The sequence below is a fragment of the Rhipicephalus sanguineus genome, chromosome 10, assembly GCF_013339695.2.
Source record: "Rhipicephalus sanguineus isolate Rsan-2018 chromosome 10, BIME_Rsan_1.4, whole genome shotgun sequence".
Taxonomy (NCBI): Eukaryota; Metazoa; Arthropoda; class Arachnida; order Ixodida; family Ixodidae; genus Rhipicephalus; species Rhipicephalus sanguineus.
In genome coordinates this window covers 47,817,673-47,832,323 of record NC_051185.1, presented here as the reverse complement: position 1 = coordinate 47,832,323, position 14,651 = coordinate 47,817,673, and positions in this window count along the sequence as shown.

The window sequence follows — 14,651 nt, the reverse complement described above, 5'->3', positions numbered from 1 at the left end:
CAGTGGCCATTATCGTGCACAGTGCACAGCACCGTTCTGTGGTCGCTGTGGTGTCCATGGCCACGAAAGCGAAGGGTGCGACCGCCCCTGCCGACGTTGTGGAGATGGTCACCCCACTACCGTCTGTCCAGTGCGGCGTTCATATTCGGATGCTGCTGCGGGAACCTTTCCGCCTCTACCGACCGTGTCACCTGCGGTAATGCCTGAGCGAGAAACCGGAGCTGCAGAAGAAATCAAGAATGCACCTCCGGAACCTACGTTAAAAGGAAAAGAAGAAGTGTACAGCTTGGCCATTCACGATGCGCCATGTCCGCCAGCCTCGCCGGCAAGAAAAGACACCATGGTTGACATGGCGTCCATTCCGGACAAGCAAGACGTTTCATGTTTGGTCGCGTCTCCTGCCGAGAAGCAAGCGCATGGAGGGACCGACGCGCCGGCCGCATCCTTAGCTGAATGTGCCGTAGTCTCCGACGCTTTGCAGTGTACGGACGCTGGCGTTTCGTCCAGCGCAGCGTTTGAACCGAATGAACCAAACACATTGGTTCCTTCAGAAAGCCAGGTTCGCGACTTCCTTGAACAAGTTGCAAGACGCCATGGGAACTCTTTACTGACTCGCCTCGACAAGCAGCTAGTGGTCAAGGTCGTTGGTGGAGACAACATTGACTCTGCAGCCCTACCGCTACCTGAATCGTCTGAAAGCAGCTTCAGCCTCGGAGTGGACAGTAGTATTGAGCTCTCGCCTAGCCTAGACGAACGTGATGTGGAGATGCTTGCCCCGCGAGAAGTTAAGCGTGCGCATGCGAGTGGCACCAGCTCGGACGGCGCCCAGGATAGCCGCTCCGAGTCTCAGCAGCCGAAGAAACCTCGACCCTCTTCTAGAGGGCCGAAGTGTGTTGTGTAGCGTGAGAACTGCATGTCCCCCGGACCCCGGGATGCCGAATTGAAGAACACGACCAGGTCAGTAAGGTCACTCATTAGTATTCCAATATGGCTGATACCCTAAAAATAATTTCTTTAAACGTTCAAGGGTTCTGTAATCCTGCAAAACAAGCCGAGGTTATCAGCGTAGCTCGCGCAGAACATTGTGATGTTCTGTGTTTACAAGAAACAATTTTTTTTACCATTGGCCACGTTCGTGCGTTCAAGCGCTCATTCAACTTGGACTGTTACTTTTCTTTCGCGACATCTCGCTTCAGTGGAGTTGGAATCATTATCTTTAACCGAACTCTTCTGCGAGATCACCACGTTTTCTATGATGGGCTAGGTCGGGTACTGGCTTTCGACTGCGTCCTATCGTCGTTCAGGCTACGCATTCTGTCTATTTATGGGCCAGACTAAGCAGCCAAGTCTAATGATTTTTTCCGTGACCTGGACGTGTATTTTCTTGACGGTCGGCATGTAATACTCACCGGAGATTTTAACTGTGTCTTAGATACGAGAGCTGATATCCAGGGCCCGGGATGGCGTCGACCTGACTGGAACGCGCGCGAGCTGCGTCGCCTTGTCCAGCACTTCTATTTGATAGATACGTATATACCAGTACATGGATCCCAATATGCCTGGACTTGGCGGCGTGGCTCATCGTCTAGTAGGTTGGATCGCTTCTACGTGTCAAGTGCGCTAGCTTTTACTTCGTCAGTGAGACCATGGCGCCTTGACATTCGCGTTCTGCATGACACGCGTTCGCGCTCCAGTTTATCTAGAGTCTTTCGCGCCTCCCTTTTTGGATCCGGTCCAGACTCGTGGGACGCGCTCAACGTACAGTGGCGTCTACACTGCTCAGTTGAAGGGCGTGCTTTGAGACGGCGGATGTCGGAGAAACTAGCAGACACTGCCACAAAGCTACGCATTGCTCTTCGGGTCGACCGACTAACTCCTTTGGTGCGCGCATGGCAGCGAGAGCTAAGGGACCGTTTCCAACGCCTTATTGCAGCATCGTCATTGTCGGCGGCTGCCTGGCGTTGCAGACGTAATCCCTGTGCTCACCCCGAAGTACTGCGCTTTGCGAGAAGCTCGCTCCTTAGACAGTCAAATCCGCTGATTACCCAAGCCGCCAGAGCCCTTTCCGTTGCGTTGTCACCTGCGCGTGATCGATCACTTTTCTTAACACATTTCGAAAACATGACTCGAACGGATGCTACCGCTGAGACATTCACAATGCTTAGTGGTCTGCCTCAGGTTCCACCAGATGTAGCTGCACAACGTTGTGCAATTCCACCAGCTGATGAGGTCAAAGAAGCATTGTCTTCTATGAAGCGTGGTTCGGCTCCTGGCCCGGACGGATTGCCCGTTGAGTTTTATTTAACCTTTTGGGATGACATTGGTTCCACTTTCACCTCTGTTATTTGCCGTTGCTTTGAGCACTTTGATTTCCCGGATAGCTTTCACGATGGCCGCATTGTGTTGATACCTAAACATGACCCAGCCTCAGTTCGCCCGGAGGATTGGAGACCAATTACGCTTCTCAACGTCAATTACAAAACTTTTGCAGCAGTTGTCACTCGGCGCTTGAGAAGCCTGAGGCCTTCCTTAATACGACATCATCAGGCGTGCTCTATCCCTGGACGAGAAATTCATAGTCTCTCCTTTGTTACGCGTGACATGATCGCGTATACAATAGCGAGATCAGCACGTGGGCTCTTGGATTCACTTGATCAAGAAAGGGCATTCGATCGCCTTGAACATAGCAACATATTTAGCGTTATGGAGGCGTTTGGCTTCTCGCAAAACTTTGTTGGGCTTCTCAGAAACGCATACGGAAACATACACAGCACGTTGTTTCTTGATGGTTGTGAAAGTGCGCCATTTCCTGTTAACCGCGGAGTTTGCCAAGGGTGTCCTGTATCTCCAGTACTTGTTGTGCTTAGTCTCGAACCGTTCCTGCGCTCACTACTTAACGATCCATACATTCGAGGCCTCCCACTACCTGGAAGTGATACTGTGAAGGTGACAGCTTTCGCCGATGACATCACATTGTATCTGAAGAACGAGGACAGCCTATCCCGTAGCCTACAGCTTTTCGCTGAATATGGGAATATTTCCGGTGCTGCGTTAAATTTTTCAAAATGTCGATATTTGTGTATTGGTTCCCCAGACATCTGCCTGAGTCCCTTCTTCCGCCTTCAAAAAAGCGGCTGTCTGCGTACTCTGGGGCTTGATTATACCTACTACGGCATATCATCCTCTGTGTGGGTTTCAGTACTCGAAGATGTAAGACGACGCGTCCGGGAAGCGCAAGAGTACGATTTACCGCTGTTGGAAAGACGGTACTTAGCACAGACAGTATTTTGCGGCCGTGCATAGTACATTTCTTACGTTGTGCAGCCCCCCCCCCCCCCCCCCCTGCGAATAACTAGGTCATTGCAATCCCTTCTTGGCTCGTTTTTCTGGTCAGGTGGAACTGAGCTGGTTTGCCGTGCTGCGCTTGGGCAACCACGCAATAGAGGTGGATTCGCATTCCCATCTGTGTCTGTTCGCTGCCGGCTGCTTGCTCTGCGATTTTTGCTTCGCTTGCTAAACGGTGACCAGTGTCCAGCGCGTGATCTTGCCTGCTATTTTTTAGGCACAAAGTTACGCTATTTGTTACCGGGAGCACGGCTTAACTCCGCGCCGCAAGTACTTAACGTGCCTGCATTTTACTTCACGGCAGTAGCATTTTATCGGCATGCACAACAGGTTTGCCCTGATGTGGACATTCTAGAAAACCGGGTTGCAGATACAGCGGCAGCCCTGCTGCTCCCTCTGGTTCCTCCAGCCCGTCTAGCACGTTCGAGTCGTGTCTCGTGGAGCGCGATAACGGCATCCTTTCTACCTGGTCATCTCCGTGACTTCATGTGGCGTCTGGGATGGAGAGTACTCCCAACACGAGACAGGCTGGAGAGGTGGGGCATGGTCCCATCTTCTACTTGTCCTAACTGTCTGCTACAAGGGTCCAACCAGCATGTGCTGCAGCAGTGTGTAATTGCAAGGGTATTTTGGCGAGCCGTTAACACTGGTTTCCGTGGCCTAGGAGTTAATCGTTTCGTCACATCTGGCCGCTGCTCGCGTAGTCGCTTTGCACGCTTTCTAATTGCTGCGGGGGCTTTTTGTTTGTGGCGTAACAGGTGTGAGGCTGTTGCAGCGGGTCACCGTCGCCGAACTCTGTTTCCGATTCTGGAACGGTTGTACTCCGAACTTATGTCCCTTTTGTCGGAGGAATTGTTCTTCCTTGGGGAAGAGGAATTCCTAAGGCAGTGGTCATGCCGTTTCCTGTCGGTGGTTGATGGGCGTGTGCGGCTGGTTTTCAGTCTAGCCTGGTTCTTGTAGCCAGGTCATCAGACAGAGCTTGATGAATGTATATAACATGTATTTATTATTTCTGTGTACATGTTCCCGTATCCGCGTGGGTTCTTGTATATATACATTTCATGCTAACATTATTCAATCTGTACATTGCCTACACCATGACGTCTGTTGTACATATGTGCTTGTATGTTCACGAAACCATGTATATTATGTGAAAATAAGATTGTTGTAAGTGTATGTTAGCCCGCAGCAGCATGTGTTGAAGACGTCCTGCGGACTTGGACTCCTGTGTAAAAATGTTTCATGTATATAGCGCTTAGACATTTGTATATGTTACTGTCTTTGATTACGACGCTGTACCCAACTGTTAGTAGCGTCCTGTGGTGAAATAAATTTTTCTAAACACAGGAGAATGTTCGTAGCGTCCTACGATGAAATAATCTTTTTCTAAACACATCAGTTATGGTCCCTGGAGCAGGTGGCGATTTTCGGTGCTCCTGATTTTGGTAAACCGTTACCTCGAACACCGACGTAACTTCCCAGCGCCAATAACTCCGGATATCAAAAAAGTAGTGGCAGACTTGAAATTTACGCTAAGCAAGCATGACTTTACTATTAATAGGATCATCTCGAAGTTGGCATGGGTCGTAACGAGAGCAATTGATAGAGATATTAATAGGAATTGTTTGAGAAGCTTTATATGCCGAAAAAAATTATTGTTAGATCTATCTATCTATCTATCTATCTATCTATCTATCTATCTATCTATCTATCTATCTATCTATCTATCTATCTATCTATCTATCTAGCCGCCTACGACTTTGTGCTCCCGTGGCCGTTTCGTTAATAGGATGTACACCAAAATTGGTATGGCGTAACATGAGCTTAAGACGAACATAAATGACAGGTCATAACATGACAATCATGATATCGATGTCATGAACGACATAATTTACATGCCACTGTTTTGGTGCTCTTGCGGTCGTTTCGTTAGTTTGATATATACCGAAATTGGTATGGCGTGACAACAGTGTATGACGAACATAAGTGACAGGTCCTAACGCGCAAATCATGACACGCATGTCATGTACAGCATGACTTACGTGCCACGCTCATGGTGCGCTGGCGGCCGTTTCGCTAGCTTGATATACACCAAAATTGATATCTCGAGACGTGACCGTGTGGCGAACACAAATAACTGGTAGTAACATGAAAATCATGACGCGCATGTCATGTACAGCATGACTTACGTGCCATGCTCATGGTGCGCTGGCGGCCGTTTCGCTAGCTTGATATACACCAAAATTGGTATCGCGCGACATGACGGTGTGACGAACACAAACAGGAGTTAACATGAAAATCATGACACGCATGTCATGTACAGCATGACTTACGTGCCACGCTCATGGTGAGCTGGCGGTCGTTGCACTAGCTTGATATACACCAAAATTTGTATCGCGTGACATGACTGTGTGGCGAACATAAATAACAGGAGTTAACATGAAAATCATGACACGCATGTCATGTACAGCATGACTTACGTGCCACGCTCATGGTGCGCTGGCGGCCGTTTCGCTAGCTTGATATACACCGAAATTGGTATAGCGGGTCGTGACTATGTGACGAACACAAATAACAGATGGTAACATGACAATCATGACACACATGTCGTGTACAGCATGACTCACGTGCCCCGCTCATTGTGCGCTGGCGGCCGTTTCGCTAGCTTGATATACACCAAAATTGGTATAGCGGGTCGTGACTATGTGACGAACACAAATAACAGATGGTAACATGAAAATCATGACACGGATGTCATGTACAGCGTGACTTACGTGCCACGCTCATGGTGCGCTGGCGGCCGTTTCGCTAGCTTGGTATACACGAAAATTGGTATAGTGGGTCGTGACTATGTGACAAACACAAATAACACTTGGTAACATGACAATCATGACACGCATGTCATGTACAGCATGACTTACGTGCCCCGCTCATTGTGTGCTGGCGGTTGTTTCGCTAGCTTGATATACACCAAAATTGTTATCGCATGACGTGATTGTGTGACGAACATAAATAACAGGTGGTAACACGAAAATCATGAAATGCGCGTAATGTAGGGTATGATTTAGACGCCACGCTCATGGTGCACTCGCGGCCATTTTGTTAATTGGATATATACTTAAATTGGTATGGCATGACAGGAGTACGTGACGAACATAAATAGCAGGTCACGCATCGTATATATGTAGCAGAATAGACGTTTCATTAGCGTGGCATATACCAGATTTTACACGCATGCATGTATGACAATCTCGCGATATATAGCGAACTAGATGTCACGACATGAATGACTTCAATAGCCTCAATGACAAACAAGACGATGTATGCAGCTCTATGCTGGCTGCTTCGCATTACATCGATTCCGACACTGCGTGGGATCTGCCGATTTTTTTTTGCTACCGCATTCATTGCTTCGCATTTGCGGCGAAACTGTGATTTTTTAAACTGCGGAGCAGCTTAAGGGACCGCCCTGTCTTTTTCTCATGTCTGGCGTTGAGGTAGCGCAGGTCTAGCGTTTGATACACATAAACCGAGCAGGCTGCACGTTTCAAACGTGAGCGTTGCCGAAGAGATAATTCATCTCTCTGAGCCCGCGAAGCGACAGTGAAACGCAAGCGTCGAGAGTTAGACATAGACGTCACCCTGTGCCCTCTTTCCAACCCCTTATATCCCACCCCATAGCCGGGTACTGAAATTGAAAAATTTTGGTGGAATGGGGCTGGATCCCCCGCAACCCTCTTCGGCCCCCGGGCACACCAGTGCCTGAACACCACCATCCCCTCATTTCATTAGTCTGAGATATCCGTTTCAAATGTCGGCTAAGCGAGTAATTCCAGGAGAAACTTAGTCTCAGCTATCATCGTCAGCACGAATAGCGAAACGGTGACTGTCCCACGTTTTCGTGCTCTCATCATTGCGTTGGTTCTGTCTACATTTAAACAAAGCATGGCGCGGTGAGAAGAGTGTACCACTGATATGAAGGATAGATCATGACATGCATGTCATTTCCTACGTCATCACACACATGATAAGGAAGCCGTTGGCATGCAATGTTGACCATTTCATTACAATGCTACCAACTTCACCTCCTTCCTGTGTGCCCAGCTGAAGCCTGTGTTCATTCTTGTCATCAGTGAGTTTTGCATATGTTGAGTAGAAGACATTTCGCACTGGAGAGCTGAATAATTAAAGTATTACATCTTCCACTATGCGAGAACTCTATGCAGCTGTCGGTATATTTTCAGTGCTGAGTAGCTAAACGCTTCTGAGCATTCCGCAACTAAGCCTCTGTTTAGCAGAATACTTGAATGAATTGGAGTACTATTGTACTCTGCTATGGGAGAGCTGTGTTGAACTGTACTAAAGAATACGTCTATGCAAGATTTCTCATTGAAGCACAGGATGCCGAGGAATGCTCTTTAGAGCCACAATCGTATACGTTACAGTGTATGTTTATCATTTTCTACCTCGATAGTTTCTCAACTAAATCATGCGGCTTGCCGCTAAGTACGCCGTTGACATTTCTTTAAAACATAGTACCTATGATCGATGAAAGACCTTTCTGGCAAAACATTGCCTCTTTTAGCAAAGTGTCTTATTAGGTATCCCTAGCAGTAAATATTACTTCCTTTTTTTTATGCACAGAACTACGCAATACAGCGAGCGTTGCAATTCACAAACATTAAGAATCGTAACGTCCGCTGCGGATGGCTGATTATGTATATTCGCAAGGGTGCGCCACAACGTACGCGACTGCAGACGCCACCGCGTCGCATTCCTACTTGACTATATTCTTTATGCAATGAAAGCAAATTTATCAACCCGTAGGCAAGCATGCCACAGTGACACACACATCGCTACGGTCACATAATACAACGTGTCGTTCATTCAACGCAACACGCTCGGTGCAAAGAAAACAAAAGGAAGAACAGAACTCGATACCAGGCCTGGTTAAGCCTCTAAGGGCGTCCCAAGTATCACGCAGCACGAATTAAAAACTGCGTTACGCAAAACAACCCTGGTTTTTGTTGTTCTATTTCGTTCTTTCGCACCATCTTTCCCCTTCCCCAGTACAGGGTGGCCAACCGGAGATTTGTTGGTTAACCTCCCTGTCTTCCGCAACCTTTCACTCTCTCTTTCTCATAGTACACTGGCGCAGCCACTGCTATATTTTTCGTTCACGAAGTCTACATAAATAGTCACAGTTATATTTGTAACTCGACAATTAAGTACTCACCTCAATAAGAAAATACCAATGAGGCATATGAAGGCTTGTTCAAGTGACATCCAAGTGCGGTATTTTCCACAACGTACTAATTGCGCGCTCATTTTTTTCCGGTTGATAAATAAAGCCCGCGAAATCCTAAAAGTGATACGTGACAAGACTGTTGCGCGCATCAAAAACCTGCGCCCTCAAACAGTCTCACTGTGCGGTAGCCAGTATGAAGTAGTAGTAGTAGGAGGAGTAGTAAAACTTTATTGTGTATAGAAACCAGACAGGCTAGAACCCCAGTGCTCCGCAGGGAATATGGGGGTGAAAAGTGTAGTCTGTACGGCAGGGTGGTGCCGCTATTCCAAGGCTCCACTGGCACGAGCCATCCGTTCAGCTCTTTGGAACAGTCGTACCTGACCTTTCAGGGCCGGGTTAGACAGCAGCGCCTCCCATTCGTCCCACGTGACATTTGTATCGTGCCCACTGCGTGCTCCGTACACTCCCACGTGATGTGAAAAAGTGTTGGTGTTGCTCCACACCACGTACATATGTCTCTATACGCCCTGGGGTAGATAAGGTGAAGAGTGTGCAGATTTTTGTAAGTGTTCGTCTGTAGTCTTCGTAGCACGGTCTTCTCCGCAGCACTGAGTTTGCCATGTGGGGGTGGATCGATCTGTCAATTTTCTCTATAGTATCTTAGAATCGTAGCGTAGCAACGGTCTAGGTCGGCAGGGTCTTCCTTCGTAGAGTAGGTGGTGGCTCGGTGATGTATAATGCCACGAGCCGCCTCGTACGCATGCCGGTTCCCAGTCACGCCCTCATGCCCCGGTGCTCAGGTCAGTGTCTGGACGTATTTCACATTGGAGACCCATCTAGTCCCAAGAAATATTTCGTGCGCCTGTGCCCCAATTTTGCCCTTTAGATTGTTTCTGCAAGCCTTTTGTGAGTCGGGAATGATGGTTAATGGAGCGTTTCGCGTCCATTCCTCTTTTATTGCAAGGGCTATGGCGACCTCTTCCGCTTCTGTTGTCGACGCTCGATCTATTGAAGCACAGGCTGTAATTTTCGCTCTACGGTCTGTGACTACAGACACAGCCTTCCTTGCATCGGTCTGTTAAGGCGCAGCGTCAGTGGATCGTGCCGTGTTCATATATTTTGTCATTTTGTCAATGTATTCCGCCCTGGCCTTTCATCTCCCAGCATGCAGAGTAAGATCCATGTTCTTTGGTATTGGTGATACTGTGTACCGTTGTCTAAGTTCCTTTGGCACCTCTTTAGTTACTTCATGTTTTGTATTAATGCATCGCACCCTAGTTTTGTTACGACTGCTCCGCCAGTTGAAATCTGGAGAATGCGATTTTCTCGTGCTTGTAGCTGTGCCTTAATTAGTTCTTCACTTGTGTTATGAAGACCAAGTGCCAATAGCTTGTCGTTTGAAGTATTCCGCGGTAACCTTAGGGCTGCCATGTAGACCATTTTTATTATTTGGTTTGCTTTCTCTTTCTCTTCCCTGTTCTTATTATGACACGGAAGTGAGCATGTAATACGAGTGATGACGATACTTTTGACCAGTCGGAGGGTATCTTGTTCTCCCATGCCCTTACAGTTGTATGTTATGCGCGAGAGCATGCGTGAAATATGCCGTGCCGCTGTTTGAAGTTTGAAGTTTGAAGTTTATTTATTTCATTATTTTTGTGGTACATGTATTTACAATTTTAGGGACCCAACAAAATTGTTAAAGGGTCCCTAACGGCATTATGACATCAAAAACTCTAAATGGCAACAGCATGAGAAAGGAATATTTAGTCATCAAAAACACAAGAAAACTTATCAAGACAGAACGTGGTCTCATAGGCAATGCTCACCGTTACTAAAGAATAAAAACATGACTGCCACGACAATGCGATGTAATTAAAGCAACAGGAATTCATTCTGTAATATGTATAAGTGAGAGTAAGAACATATATGAAAACAATGACTACAAATGACTATTGCATTATCAATTGATATGAAGCGAATTTTTAGTTGTACTTGGAAAGAGTGAAGAGACGGGGCTGTCTTTAGATTAGTAGTAAGTCTGTAGCGTGAAAAACACTCGTTAACTCGAGGTGACAGACGAAGGGAAACTGACAGTAAGGTGAGATTACCGTGAAATATTCTGTACATTATAGAAGCAATATTGTAAATAACTAAATTGGGGACACTTAACACATTAGTATTTTGGAACAAGCCATCGCCTCTGATATGAATATCATTAGGCATTATTATGCGAAGAGCTCTTTTCTGAATAATTTGTACGGATTTAAGGTGACAATGGTACGTGCAACCCCATATGGCAATGCAGTAGTTTATGTGTGAATGAATGAATGCATAATAAAGATTAATTAGTATTTCTCTTGAAAAAAATGTGTATACATTTACAAAGAACATGCAATCCGTATGAGGCTTTCTGAACAACATTTCGTGCGTGTAAATGAAATTTTAGGTGAGAATCTGTGACAACTCCCAGGAATTTTGTGTGATTCGCATGCTGTATGAAACAGTTGTTACAGATTACGTCATTATGCACTAAGATTTCGCGTCTTTCAGAGTGAAAAAGTATGAATACAGTCTTTGTAGGATTGAGTGTGACGGCATTCGTTGTGCGCCAGCGATGAAGGTTGCAAAGTTCAGCATTAACTTTTTTAATTAACAAACTTTCATTCCGGTCTGATATCAGTAGGTTAGTGTCGTCCGCATAAAGTATCGCAGTAGCATCAATCAGCTGTGACGGTAAATCATTCACGAACAAGAGGAAAAGTAACCGTCCAAGTATGGAACCCTGTGGCACCCCGATGTTAACTAATTTAGCAGATGATTGTGACCGGCCAACATGAACAATTTGTGTTCTATATTTTAGGTAGCTGCTGATGAGTGCTAGAGGTGTTCCAGTGATTCCATATCGTTCTAGTTTACGTTTGAGGATATCATGATTGAGAGAGTCAAACGCCTTTGCGAAGTCAATGAAGACTCCTGCTACCAATAAACCGGAATCGATCGCTTTCCTAATACTATCAACAAAAGTTGAAATTGCTGTTGTTGTCGAGCAATTTTTCCTGAAGCCAAACTGGTGAGGTGAAAGAATTTTGAATTTATCCAAGTAACTTGTTATCCGAGTGCAAATTAATTTTTCCGGGACTTTACTGAAAAATGGAAGCACCGAGATTGGTCTATAGCTTTTCACCCTCTCTTTTTCTTTTGATTTGTACAACGGAGAAATTTTAGCAGTTTTCATCTTCGTGGGGAATACGCCAGTTGTAAATATGGTATTCACTATATGTGTTAGTACTGGTGAAATAAAATTTATAACAAGTTTGGCAGAGTAGGCTGATATATTATCGATACCAGAAGCGGTGTTGCGTAATGCAGAAATGACCGAAGCTACTTCCGTTTCATCTGTGGGATGAAGGAAAAATGAGGACTCAGAACGGGGAATGTACGACGCATCAAACCTTGTTTCTGTCGGTGTCAAGTGTGAAGAGAAATAATTACTAAATGCTTCGCTGATATCATCTAGCAAACTATACGAGACGTTGTTAAAAATGATTTTTTCAGGTAACACTGCCTTCTTTTCCCTGCCCAGATATTTATTTAAAAGTTGCCAGTTCTTCCTGGAATCATTTCCGTTGCGAGCAATTTGGTTGCTGAAGTACTCTTTATTTGCAGAATAAAGGATTCCATTCAATACGTACGAGTATGTAGTGTATCGTTTCCTTAATGAAGCGTTAAATGGCTGTTTCTTTGGTTTTCTGTACATATTATACTTTTTCTTTATAGAGCGTAAAAGGGAATATGTTATCGATGGGTCTCTAGGCACTTTATATTTGGACGTCACATCAAAGGATTCAGAAGCGGTACCTACGGCCTCGGCGTATAGTTCAGAAAACCTATCATAGCTCGCATTCGGGCATCGCAACTCTAGTACAGGCGTCCAATCTATGGAACGTACAGCATTTACAAATAGATCCGAGTCAAATGAAGTCTTAAGAAAACACTTCTGCTTCGGTTTGAAACAGTTGGAAAGAACAAATATAGAGTTTATATAGTGTGTGCAGACATCTCTGATTAGCTTGAGCCACATACCTAGTATTGTTGTGGTTTCTTACTCTATACGAAAACATGAGTAGCCTATACCACGAACATGAATTATAGTCTATCTTGACACGCGTGTCATATGTACTACGTCATTACATACATGAGAAGCAGCTGTCTTGATGTCATGCTGGCTTTTACAGCGAAAGCTGTTATGAGATCGCAACAAGGGCCGCTTTCGGCGCCGTAGTTGTCCGCCGCCGCCGGCGGTGTCCGTAACCGCTATCGCTCGAAATAAGAAAAAAAAACGAAATAAAAAACATTTCCAGGATGGAACGAGGCTCGAACCTGGGCCCTCTGCGTGTGAGCCCAGTATTAAACCTCACAGCCATGCCGGTTTTTTTTTTTTTCATGGTATTTATCACACTTAGTATTACAGTGCACAATAATAGCACAAATAAAGCAAGCAAAGGTACAATCACATAGCGACAATATGCGCTCAAGCGTTACTAAGTGCACACTCGATGGCTAACACAACGTGCAGTAGAACGGTGAGAGTTCTTCACATCGTGTTATACTAGAAAGGTGGTGAGGCCGAGCACCTCACCAAGAGGGGGTACCAGTCCGGTCTAAAGTCCAGGTCATCATAAATGTCCTTTAGCTGAATAGTCATGCGAATGAAGTGCATGCTTGAAGAAATGGTGGGTTCTGCGTTACGGTCCTGCATACGTGTCTTCCATAAGCTATGCATACCCATGAGGAAAAACATATCATATGGCACTTCATCAAGCGATGTTGGTATAAGATAACGTATGGTGTGAGAATTGGCGACAAAACGTTTCTTCAGTGCTCTCTGAAGGACATCCCAGAACAGAATAGCGTCTTTGCAGCTAATAAAGCAATGTTCTATTGTTTCCGGCACATCACATAGACGGCAGTTAACAGAAGAGACAAAAATACCTTTTCTTTTCAACCATGTGCTTACCGGAAGTGTTTCAGAGTGGAGTTTATAGAAAAATGTTTTTGAATTAGGAGGAATATACATTTTGCGCACACGTTTCAACACATCGTGGCCTGAAAGATCGGAGTACAATGAACGGTACAACGGAGGCGGGAAGAGCATAGTTAGTAAATCCTTATATAGTACCTTGCGCGAGACTGTGTACAGGTATTCCATGTAAAAGCCCATGCGTCGTGACAACATTTTCAGGCCAGTTAGTGAGGGTGGGTTGGGATTAGATTAGGTTGGGATTATCTATGGCAAACAGTTTCACGGTTCTTCTTTTTTCGAGACAATTCCCACCCCGTAATCCGTTCATTCTTGCAGGTTACACTTGTTGATTGCTTGCCAGACTTAGTTGTTTCATCAAACTTCTCCGAACGCCCGTGTTTGTGGGGATTCATGCAGGAAGTTTATCTCGCAGTTCGGTTCCTTAAAGCTCACAGCCATGCCGGTGCTTGAAACTGCTTTGCAAAATGACCCTTTACAGGCTTCATGTCAGGAAGGAACCACATTAACATATGTAATGTAGCGTGGTAGAAGAGCAAAATAACAACCAAGTGTCACACAACGCGAATTCTGTAAGCAGGCGTCACACAATGCGAATTGCGCAAAGAGTGGGTTGTTGAATGCTTCCAACCCATTACAAGGGGCTCTGCCATAATTCTTCATTGTCATCAGTCACAGCATCAACAAAGTGCACATAATGCCTTACAGGTGTTTAGCAAGTACTACGGTTCTGCACAGAATGAAGAAAAATTGCATAGTGGCTGCTTCCCTACTTCACAAAAATTATGATGATTTATAGCCTGGTAGGTTCCTCGCAAGTGCACTACTATTGGTTGCCAGGGAAGCCCATAGGGCTCCCATGGTCCATTTCCTCAGGGTCTCAATAAAGTTAATGCCCTCTTTCATTCTCTCTTTCTCATGTTAGCGTATGTTATAAAGCGTGGTGGGAGAATGAAATAACGACCGGGCGTCACACAATGCAAATTACGTAACTAGTGGGTCCTTTAAAGCTTC